Genomic DNA, 12,381 nt, shown 5'->3' with positions numbered 1-12,381 from the left:
AGGAACATTGAGGCTAGTTGTACTCTATTCGCTTTACACAATTATAATAACCTTCAGTCATACTACTACACTAAAGAGTATATCAATTCCAGGATCTAAGTAAGAAGGAACTTGGTGACATACCTCTGCCTCTTCCTGGCTCATTCCCTCTTTCCATTCATGATCAAGAAGGGCATAAAGGTAACTGGAACCTGAACCTGCAATTCAGAGATAACATAAACAAGTGTCAGAAACAATATTTCTCAAGCAAAGCAAGTTTTTTTCATAACAAGATTTAGAGTATGAACACTAAGAGATCATGTACAACTCTAATAGTATGTCACAGCAAAGAGAATAATGGAAGTAGCATTGAAATACTAACTTGGAAGAAGGGAACAAAATGCTAGTGCTGCGAATGATTCTGGTGACTGGGGAGGCTGGGGTAGTGGAGTTGGAGCTGCTGCAAAGCCAGCAGATCAAGATAATTCATGGGAAGTGCATGCTAAGGTGCAGGACAATCTTGCATGTCACTTTCATCTTCCTTAAGCATAACTGGGTATGTCTGTTTTTTTATCAACAATGGCATACAAAAAAATAAGGACTAACATCAAGCCAAATAACCAATAGTAGTATATACATTAATAAACACAGGAAAAAAAGTATAATCGTATACATAAGAAATTTGGTTCACAATAGATGATTACCTAGGTTATCTTCAATAATACAAAAAAATGACTTATACTTTGGCTGCTCACTCAATTCTTTATACCGGTATCACAATAAAACAGTCTAGACAAATGAGAGAAAAAACTTAAACATGGAGGAAATGATATCTCAGTCATGATTCATCACTTATACCAACCTCATCATCACCCGATTCACCACCTTCTATTGCATGGTTTATATTAGCAATGCTTGTATCAGCACATCTATCATACACTAAGAAAAACACTAAAGACAGCTATGATACAAATCAGAGAGCATCCTATTGAAGTCAAATGTTGAGAGAATCACACTTTGAGGTGCTACGCCAATTAGCGATTTCACAAAAAAACATCCAATTTATTGCTAAGAAATAAGGGATTTCAGCAGGATAGGCATGTAGACACATAAGCATAGTAGTATTGTCAATCTAACATACTCTTGCAAGTGAATAAAATAAGTTTCTAAACAGGTCATTTGACATTGCTAACCACCTTGCAAGTGAATCATACATATTCAAATCAGATTGTTATATGGCAATAAAATAAGCTCATATTTATCAAGTGCAAGCAGTCAGTTCTTACTACTGATTTTACAGTTGGGGTCATCAAAAGTTGAGAAATCAAGTGCCAATCTCAGACTCTAAAAAGGTTGGAACAATGTCAGGCCAATTCAAAATCAGTAAGGTATGCATTACTCAAAGTTCCAGTACCTCAACACAAGCTCAAGGTTGGAACATTGGCCTCAGATATCAGTTGCTCCTCGGTTGACCTTGAGCTTGGAGCATAAGAAACAAACAGAGTAAGAAACAAAGTTCCAGTACCTTAACACAAGCTCAAGGTCATCAGTTCTTGGCATGCTTAATATGATATCATCATTGGCAAAGTAAGTGAGGCCTCAGCTTAACGATATGTTGGTACAATTTCCATATACTCAATCATAGGTGGTTGCCAAGGCAAAAAAACAGATAGAAGAAAACTAAGATCATGTCCCATGGTTTGCTGACAGTCATGAGAATCATACAGAATGCACAAAAAAACAAATTGCAGCCACCTCAGAGTTTATTTTTCATGTTGCATCATTGGCCAAATAGATATCAAGAGTTTGAACATCACAGTCATATTAAGAGATTGAACATTAGTGTCATAAATTTTAGATGCTTCAGCACAAAGAACCCTCACTAGAATCAGAGCTATGGACTTAAGCAAGACACGGCTACCACACCATAGGGTGCTCCTCCAGCGCCTAGGGTTAAGTAAACATCATCGACCAAGACAACGGTTTGAACTAACAATAGAGGAGAAGAACATTCTTCTAGAAGTTGAACCCATAATATTCCGTGTGAGAAGTTGAACCCATAATATTCCTATGTTACAACAAAAGCACCATCTAAAGGACCCAGCTTTTACAAATATATTGAATTAAGAATTGCCTTCAACAAATAATTAGCACGAGAAGGCTCGAGAAAGTAAGGCAGTGCAAAGGGACAGATCAGTTATATACTAGCACAGAGTAGTGATGATATCTCAAAATAATAATAAGAAGAAAAAAATCAGGTCACGAGCGCTGAACAAAACATGATGACATGCGCAGGTATTAACAGTTCTACTAGAGTTAGGACCCACTTATAGTACTCAAAGTCTCAATCTTAAATAGTCAGCGTAGATTAGCACGCAAAACCAGTGACCTGTGCATGGCATGTAGCCCAGGTACACAAAATACCAATAATAAGATGGTGATCAAATGATGTAGTATTCAACACATTGGCCTCAGATATCAGTTGCTCCTCGGTTGACCTTGAGCTTAGAGCATAAGAAACAAAGTTTCAGTACCTCAACACAAGCTCAAGGTCATCAGTTCTTAGCATGCTTAATATGATATCATCATTGGCAAAGTAAGTGAGGCCTCAGCTTAACGATATGTTATTACAATTTCCATATACTCAATCATAGGTGGCTTCCAAGGCAAACAAAAATAGATAGAAGAAAACTAAGATCATGTCCCATGGTTTGATGACAGTCATGAGAATCATACAGAATGCACAAAAACTAAATTGCAGCTACCTCAGAGTTTATTTTTCATGTTGCATCATTGGCCAAATAGATATCAAGAGTTTGAACATCACAGTCATATCAAGAGATTGAACATCAGTGTCATAAATTCTAGATGCTTCAGCACAAAGAACCCTCACTAGAATCAGAGCTATGGACTTAAGCAAGACGCGGCTGCCACACCATAGGGTGCTCCTCCAGCGCCTAGGGTTAAGTAAACATCATTGACCAAGGCACTTTGCTTAGTTTGTAAATCGGACTAGGCATCATCATGTGCAAAATCTAGGCGACAACACATGTGTACAACAAATAAGAGGTGCACATCACACAGATCTGAGGGCGGAACAAGACGAAAGCAAATGTAAACATGTAGATCAACAAAAATGTCGCCCAGATCTAAGTATCTAAGAACATGAACCCTAATATTAGTGGACGACAAACAAAATCCACAAATGATTCAACATAAATCACCGCACAGAGAGGGGCAGGAGATGGGGGCAGGTGAGATATACTGTCGGAGCACTGGAGGACCAACACGAATCCACCGGTGGAGGTTGACCGTATAGGTCAAGCGAGCTCGATGGGGAGGAAGAGGAGAGAGCGCACCAAACCAAAGGAGGAAGGAGAGGCGCGAAATGGGGACAGTAACCCTAGCCCAGTCCCTAGGACGACAAGATCTCCCGCGCAAGATCTGGGGGCGATGGTGGCCGCCGCGACGGTGGAAGAGAGGAGGGGGAGGCAGATCTGGGGGCGGCGGGGGAGAAGAATGGGGAGGGTGCGAATCTGCTTGGTCGTCAGCGGCGGCGACGGATCCGGATGCGCTGCTCGGGTGAAGGGTGAAGAGGGAGACGGATCCGGCGTCGGGGGTGAAGGAGAGGGGCCACGCCCGCCGGGTCGATGAAGAGGGAGAGGGAGGAGGGGAGGAGCGGCGGCGCTGCTCGAGGAGGGGAGGAGCCCCTGCGCTGAGTCGCAGAGGGAGGGGCGCGGCGCTGAAAGGAGAGAGTGAGGGAGGGGGCACGGTCTACTGCGCGCGTGAGAGGGTGTTTGGGGGGCGCGGCGGCCGGATTAGGGTTTGGATTTTTCTATGCGTGCACATTTTTTTCCGTGCGTTTTTAAAGAACCGACACAATAAATTGTATTTTTCTGTGAGTGATGATTTTTTCTGTGTGTATATTGTCACGCACAGAAAAATCATACAATTTTTCTGTGGGTTTTCATATTTTTCTGTCGGTATATTTTGGAACCGATAGAAAAATCATAATTTTTTTGTGCGTGTCGAGAAAAACGCACAGAAAAATTCATCACCCACAGAAAAAAGCGAGATTCCAGTAGTGTAAGGTGTTGGGCTTTATGCCTTTTAATTTAAATCGTATCAATACATTGTTTACACTATCAGTTATTTGTGCTGTCAAATGTTTGATATTGTAGCTACTATTATTGGCCACTTCACAACTCCATGCTCCTTTCAGTATTCTTCTCTGCTGTTTACCACTTTCAAATACGGAATTTTGATGTAGTAGCAACACTTCTGAATATTTCAATTATCAAGATGGTACCCCCCCTCTGCATGATTCATCATTGATTGCTAAAACTATAATGAAGGATAGAGGTTTATGAGGGAAAGCTGCAGCACTGATCTGAGAGAATAGAATGTTGCCTTCCTAGAGAAAGCAGCCATCACTAGCATTGTGAGCTCTAATGATCGCATATGTGTGGCAAGGCGACTCCGATGATACACTTGGTGACGCTGAGAATGAAGTCCCTCTTAGAGCAAAGCTGTTGCAGCTGCATAGGATGAAGATATTAATTTTCTGGTAATATCACCCAATCTCAGCAATATTGCAAGTTTTGTAGAGCATGAGGTTGTTGATCTTTGTAGAGCACGATGTTGTTCAGCGACTACCCAATGATCGGCGCCTATGCAGAGCTGCTGGCTGTTGCATTGGTGCCTGCAGCTTATCCACAGGAAGTGTCAACAGTAGTAGATAGACCAATGCAAGGTTGTGCTGACGGAGCCCACTGAGATGTCGAGCATGTGCTCTCTGGAGGATGAAGATCCTTTCTGTTGCAAACATCCATAAGGAAGAGGCAATTGTTACAGATGTGTTTCTACTGCTCTATAATTGTTCATGCTTCGTGAAAACTCATGTAATATTGATGACTGGCTACAAACGAAACGTTGCAAACATCACTTAAGTATCATTTTTTTTTGGTAAAAGTATAGCATATGTTCAACTTGAATTGTCATGGCATTATTTTTTCTCTATTGTAATCTATGCGGGAGTCAGGTGGGGTGGAACCGTCCATAACAGAGAATATTTCTTAAGGTTCGGGACTCGTCATCCCTCAAAAGGTGAGATACGCGGTCATCCCCGTCGCCAACGCCATTTGTTGTCTTCCATTCCTCTTCATGTGGATGAGGTCTTTGGTAGGGGGCGTTCAGCGTGAGCTCGGCCACGACCACGGCCTTGACCTTAACGTGGGTGGCCTCGCCTGGCTTCTGATGAGCTTGCCCCCGGCGTGGGTAACAATGGCCTTGGCGCAGGTGGCCTCAGCCTGGCTCTGACGAACTCGGTCATAATATTATTTTGTTCCCATAGCAACAGACGGGCATGATCTCAGTGAACAATTATTTCCCGGTGGTTATTCGTTCACTATGTCAACCAGTAAGAATAGCACTGTCGGATCCCTCGGTGGTGATCCGTCCTGGGTATACATATGTCTTTGCTGGATTTGTTAAATGCAGTACGTTTGTTCTGATCAGTGTCGTCATATTCATCATGTTTGCTACTACGATTCTACGAGTAGGTCACACATTCACATGATGTCATAAATCTTTTATTATTTTTCTAGAATAAATCTTGCCTAAATTTGCTCAAATATCTAACAATCCAAGAACCTGATTTTATGCACTTTTTGGTTAGTAGTTTTGCGTCCACTCTTAAGACAAACATGTTTGACGGCACCAATTACAAGTGGTGGCGTGCTAAGATGATCATGTGGCTGATGGCTATGAACATATAGCATGTCCCACAGGAGAAGCCTGAACAATTTAATCCTAAAGAGGATAAAGGGTTCAAGGCTGTCGATAACCTATTTTAAGACATCGTGATTAGTGTTTATTGGTATTTATTAATGCACACAGATAAATCCGCAAGCGCGCGGATACCGCTGTAGCTTTCATCCGAAAGTATTCCAAGTATCATATCCACAGGAAAACGTGTGAGATTGACTACAATATAACTTAACCAGGGGTAGAAACAATGCTAAGGATAAATAGGAGCGTAGAGAGGATAACTAAGGTTCTCTAGTTCTGACTTCGGTAAGCTATGTCTTCTACTATTCAACTGAGGACATTACTAACGAAAAAACACTAGTAGAGGATGCTTTCCTTCGTAACCGGGTCCTACTTGGCCTACAAACGGGAGGTGGACTACAGAGAACTCAACGAGAGTGTCACACTTGTGTTCTAACGCTACCTCGCGATCTACCACAGGTCCAGAATGCAGGGTGTATCCATGATTAACCTAAGTCTAAGCACCACGCTTACACTTACGATTAATACTTTACTCCCCTTATGAAGAGAATAAAGCATTCAAAAGAGTCACGATCCTAATGAACAATATAAACAAGATGCTTACTTTAATCAGAAGTTGATTACCAGAGAAGTCTCAGAAACAAGCTCAAGTAGAATTTGATTCCACCAAGGTACAAACCGTAGAGAGAGCACCGATAGGTCGGCACTTCCTCCAAACTCTTCCCTCACTCTCTATCTCACTATTTCTATTTATAAGACTAGATCCTATGGAGGACTAATCTTCTCTTAATCCTGAGGATATGAATTAGGGTTTCAGGATAGCTTCAGGGAGGGGGTAGCGTCAATTCTAGACCCTCGGATCAAACCGACTTAAAGCAGCGACAGAGATTGTACCCTAGAGGCGGTGGGAAACCGACATACGAAGGAGGGATCGAATGGGCTTGCTCATAGGCCGGCCGGTTGGCCCACTTCCGACACTGTTTGCCTCCATCTTCAATGGTTCGCCTTCTAAAGTGTTCTAGAGTCTTCCCAAGTCGATGCAGTCGCGGATAAACGTGATTTACTTTGACGAATAGGTCTCCCTTGACGGTTTTCTAATTAAATCCTCCTGCAGTCACATATTCACCAAAGCTCGTGGAATTTATTAGTTTAAACCCCTATTCTTATGTTTGATAATGGAATTAAGTATATATGCAGGTTATATTGATAGTTTATAATTGATGTTAATGACCGTCAACAGTGTTCTCACTGAATATTTGGTGGATGTCTACATGTCACTGCTGAATAGCAAAGAGTTATGGGGAGCACTTGAGACAACGTTTGGTGTTTCCGATGCTGATAGTGAGCTATATGTCATGGAGCAGCTATATGACTGCAAGATAATTGATAACCGATCTGTAGTGGAACAAGCTAATGAAATACAGACACTAGCATACGAAACTTGAGTATTTTTTGTGTGTTGCCCAACAAATTTATGGCTAGTGGTATTATCGCCAAGTACGAAAGGCTCGACAATGACTAGAGGGGGCGAATAGGCTAAACCTGAAAATCAGCTCGACAGCGGATTAAATCTCTAGGTTAAAAATCCAAGTCCAACTCGGAATTTCTGTCCGGTCCTGGGCCTCAAAACTCCAAACCTAGGAAATAGAGTGCGAGCTAATCAAGTGTAACACCTCTGGTGTTTTGACCTAGCACTAAAATTTGACATGTCATCATATGCATTGCAAAGCATTCATATAGTATAAAGTTTGGAATGCATTCACTAAATAAGGTTTATTTCAGAATGTTGTTATTTCATGTGATGCGATTCAAAACCCTAAATAAAGATCATGGCTACAATGGTCAAAATTCATGTGATCATGTGAGGTCATGTGTCTTTTGACTCAAATAACCCTAATGGGCCATGTTACTGGTCAAAAATCAAAATTTAAGTAAAAGGAAGACAAATCAAATTTGAATTCAAATTCAAATCACAAAAGTCATTTTTGCCCCTTTTGACTAATTCAAAATCCATGTGGAATTTGGGGTTGAGGCAAAAAGCAAAGTTGGAGAAAATTTTATGTAGACCAACTTTGGTATTCAAAGTTTTTCAAGTTTACATATAAAATTTGGAGTAATTTTGAAATGATTCAAATGCTCAAATGCACCCCAAATTCAAATTTCAAAATGGAGGCAGAATTTGAGAATGCTCCTAGAAGCGAAGTTGTAGAGTTTGAAAATTGAACAACTTTCATTTTTGGAGATTTTCAACTTCTTTAGAAAATTTGAGAGTAATTTGAAAAATGGACTCAGTGGCAGTTCTGTAAATATTTCAAAAATCAAAATCCACCTCTCTGCTTGCCACCGGTGACACGTCGCTGTTCGCCGCCGACCTTCTTCGCCGCCTTCACGCGCGGTGACACGCCAATACCTCCGTGGCGAGTTCGCCCGTGTGTTGTCGACACCGCACGCCTTCCTTCTTGCTATAAATAGGAGCACGCCGTCGTCATTTCACAGTTTTCCCGTCGACTGCTCGCCCTCGGTGTCCTGCCCGCACTCGTGCAATTTGTCCTCGCCATAGTATCTAGGGCCAATTGCTTTGGCCATAAGCTCCGCCTCGCCCTGTCGCTCATTCCTGACCTGCTCGCCTCGCCTCTAGCCTGTCAGCGCCGCCACACGACTTCGTCTTCTTCGGAGCCGGCCGGAGCTCCGCCATCCTCGGTCTCACCGTGGTCCCGTCGATCCAGTACATCTCCGTCTTCACCGAGTCTACCTACGTGATCGCGGTGAGCTCCTGAACGTGAAGATCGTTTCGCTTTGGTCCCTACTGCAACGTCATCGTGGCTACGCCATACACCGTCGTGCCCAGGCCGCCATGCTCGACGTGGAGGTGTCTCCAGTGCACCTTTTTCCTTTCTGATAGCTGAGATCGATTTGGGGGAAAGAGTAGGTCATATAGGTGCGGTCTGCTTCGCCAGAGCTTCACCGCCGGCGCGTTTTGCCGATCGGAGCAGACAGCGCCGCCGTGCATCTTCTTTGGGTCACTGACAGCGGGGCCTGGCTGTCAGTGCGAGTGAGGAAGAAGAACAGTGCAATTTTGTATTTTCTGAAATTATGAATAGTGCTAAAACTTTGGGAAATTGTAGGAAATTCTTCATAGCTCCAAAAATTCTGAAATTTTGTGTGTAGCTTCTGTACATGTTCTAGTATGGTTTAAAAATTTAAAACTTAAAATTTGAATAAATTTTTAATGTTCAAATATTTAGTCCATTAATTGATAAATGCAATTTCCATGATTTTTGTAGGTCACTGAATAATCCCAAAAATTATGAAATTTGTTTTGGTACACTAATTTGTAATGAGGAAGCTTACATAAAATTTTCAGGTCATTTGGAACAAGTTCATTTTTGGGCTTAATTTTAGATTAATTCAAAAATAAATAAAGACAAACCCTAAGTGTTTGGTTAGTGTTGAATCTTGTTTTGGTCATGTTTTGTGACTAGTAGGGTTTCAAGATCCATTTGGTCAAGTCACATGTGTGGTTCTTGATGGTAGGATTGCAAGTTGGTTTTGTTGGCTTGCAACTGTACCGTGAAGGAAAATCGTATTCGGGGTGTTTTTACATTTCATGTACCATGAAAGCATCATGTTTACATTATCATCATGTTAAAGCATATGTTATCGTTTCGTGTAGAACCCGAGAGTGAAACGATTCTAGTTGAACAAGTTCTAGAAGAATCCCCGGTTGTCATGGGATTCAATAATCGTGATACTGATCCGGAACTTGAGATCGTCAACGAAGGCAAGCCCCGATTTATGCATTAAACCCTTACCTTGTTTACTTTGAAAAGTTTATCACCTATGTTACTTATTGCATTAAGTTGATATGTCAAATGTTACCTACTTGATGCATTGCCTACCTTGTTAATTGTTTACCATCCTTGAAGATGTTTTCATTTACAAAGGCGTAGAATGCTTAGTATGCTTTATGGTAGGCTTTCAAAGTAAAAGTTTTGATACAATCAAAGATGACATACTGGCCAAAGAAAAAAAGAAAGTAGAATGAACTAGAGACTAGTCGGGTGACTTATCTTGAATGTTGGGTAATGTTGCCGACTAGGTCGCTTAAAGGCCACTCATTGTGGATCTTCTGAACGAGACACTTTGTAGTACTGGTCACATACTCCGGTAAGCCTACTTCGGCTAATCCGATACTAAGACGAATGCCCACGCACTAGGAGTGGAGAGATGGCAGGAGTAGCGTGTACCCTTGTGGCTGGAATGTGGCTAGATTTGAGGTGTGTTGTGCTTTCGGGTGGCGTGGAGACGGCTTAGTATAGGAGGATCTGGTAGCGAGGTTGATATATGCAAGATTAAGTTCTACATATGTCGTTTGATAAGGAATCCCCAGTTGGGACTTGAATCAATTCGAATTGCCATTGCTCCGCGGATATGGAGACTCGATTCATTACAGAAGCAATGCAGGACTGGTGAATTACTAAAACATGAGAAAAGAATGGAATGAGAAGGAATGGAATATGGGAAATGTACATTTAGTTGAGATAATGAACTAAAAGAACTTAGGGGTAAAACTTGAAAATAGAATGAAGAATAGTAAGCTTTTGGCAAAGAACTTTTGAATCTTGCTACATCCTTACCTTGCCCCAAACCCCTGCATCTCTAAAGTCTTACACCCCATTACGTCGGGTTAGTCTTGTTGAGTACCTTTGTACTTAGGGTTTGTTAACCCTTATTGCAGGTGAGTCGCATGCGCAGGCTTATTTTGGTCCCTGCTGCATGTCTGTGTTTGAAGTCAATGATGATGAGGAATGATGAATGGCCTTTAGACAAGGCACTAGTTTGTTTGATAAATAAAGTTAATGTAATATTATCCCGCTACTATGGTTGTATAACACTTATGGTATTGTAAGTTTGAAAACAACTAGTTTGTAACCTATGTTACCTTAAGACTTCCGCTATCTTTTACTCTGATGTATATATTTGAATAAACTATTATAATCTGCAATGTCTGTGATTGGGATCCTATTTGAAAAAGAGAATCGTGGATGATTCAGGTTTCTCGAGGACACCTGACAGACCTGTTGAGTTGTTGGGAACTCGTGAACGCTATCTGAGGTCTATCAAGACAACGATAGGTGCACGTGGGCCCGATTCCTTAGGAGGTTCTGCCACAGCTGGTATCAGAGCGTTTCCATCTAAGATCATTGTAGGTTACTTTGGAAAACCTTCAAAATGATTTGGATCAAAGAAAGTAAACTTGATATTTTAAAGTTCAAATTTCTTTCTTCTTACCTTTGATCTAGACTCAATCCTGTCTTATTTGAAAGTTTGTGGCAGATAATATGATTAGGTTTGTCCTATGTATTAAAAATCTAGTACTTATGATTATATAAATCTTTTGTACTTAGATTCATAAGATCGATTCATGCATCATGCTTGAGCACCTTGCATAATAATTCCCCTTAATAGTGGTTGGGTAAGTAATGTCAATCCCATTTTTGCTAACCTCCATTATCCACAAGCTATTCTTATAGTCCTACCTTAAAATCCTACAGGCTATGGCAAAGACCAAGAAAACCACACGCAAGTCCACCGGACCTCATGGAGTCCCTCGTCACCAATTGGCACCAAGAAACCACGAGCTTGGTGAGGGAAGTTCCAAGAACCTAGGAGAGGAAGGATCTTCAAGAAACCCTGCCAACGTCGAGAACCTTAACAAGGAGCTCAACACTCTTCGTCGAGCTCATGCCAAAGATCAAGAGGAGTTGGCGGAAATGCAAAGGGGCATCACCATGACCATGGAGCTACGGAATGAAGCCTAGACACAAGAGGATGCGGCCAATGAACGTGTCCATGAGTTGGAGTTCTACGTGGAAGATCTGGAGATGGACAATGCCATTCTTCATGAGAATGTCCACCTATTGTACGCTCAACTTCATCCTCCTCATGGGGATGGTGAAGTTACAGATGAAGAAATGATTGTAGATCTAGGAGAAGTCGAGAATGAAGAAGAGGAGGAGGATCCTAAGGAGTTAGTGTACTTCTTAGATGAAGATGAGGTTTCGTCCGATATGGGCACGGATGCCGAAGACTGAGAGCTCGGAGTAGTAATAGTTCCTTTACTGCTTTCCTAGAAAACCAGGGTTGTCTTGTGGGATACAAGACATGTAATATAAATAAGGACCCTTTGTAGCATGAAACCTTTTAAATGCTTTCAATAAAGAATAATGTAAGTAAACGTGTTTCTCTAAACAGATGCCTCGTCCTATTACCCGAACCGGTGCTAGTGGCTCGCATGACGATGATGAATGCCCAAATCCTCCACCAATGCCTTCGACTATGGTAGATGCCATAGCTGCACTTGTCAATGCAACGGCAGAGAATGCTAGGCTGTTAAGGGAATTGGCGCAGAACCAGTAGGCACCATACCCTAATCGTGGCCATCGTAATAATGGAAACGACGAGTCAACCTATGTGGATTTTACTGACACGTCCACCGGTGTTCTCTAAGGCAGAAGAACCTTTAGAAGCAGATGATTGGCTTAGGACAATAGAGCAAAAGTTTGAGCTGATTCACTGTACCGAGGTTCAGAAACCAAGGTTTGTGGCATA

The sequence above is a fragment of the Miscanthus floridulus genome, chromosome 3 (genome assembly GCF_019320115.1).
Source record: "Miscanthus floridulus cultivar M001 chromosome 3, ASM1932011v1, whole genome shotgun sequence".
Taxonomy (NCBI): domain Eukaryota; kingdom Viridiplantae; phylum Streptophyta; class Magnoliopsida; order Poales; family Poaceae; genus Miscanthus; species Miscanthus floridulus.
This window is presented reverse-complemented; position numbering follows the sequence as displayed.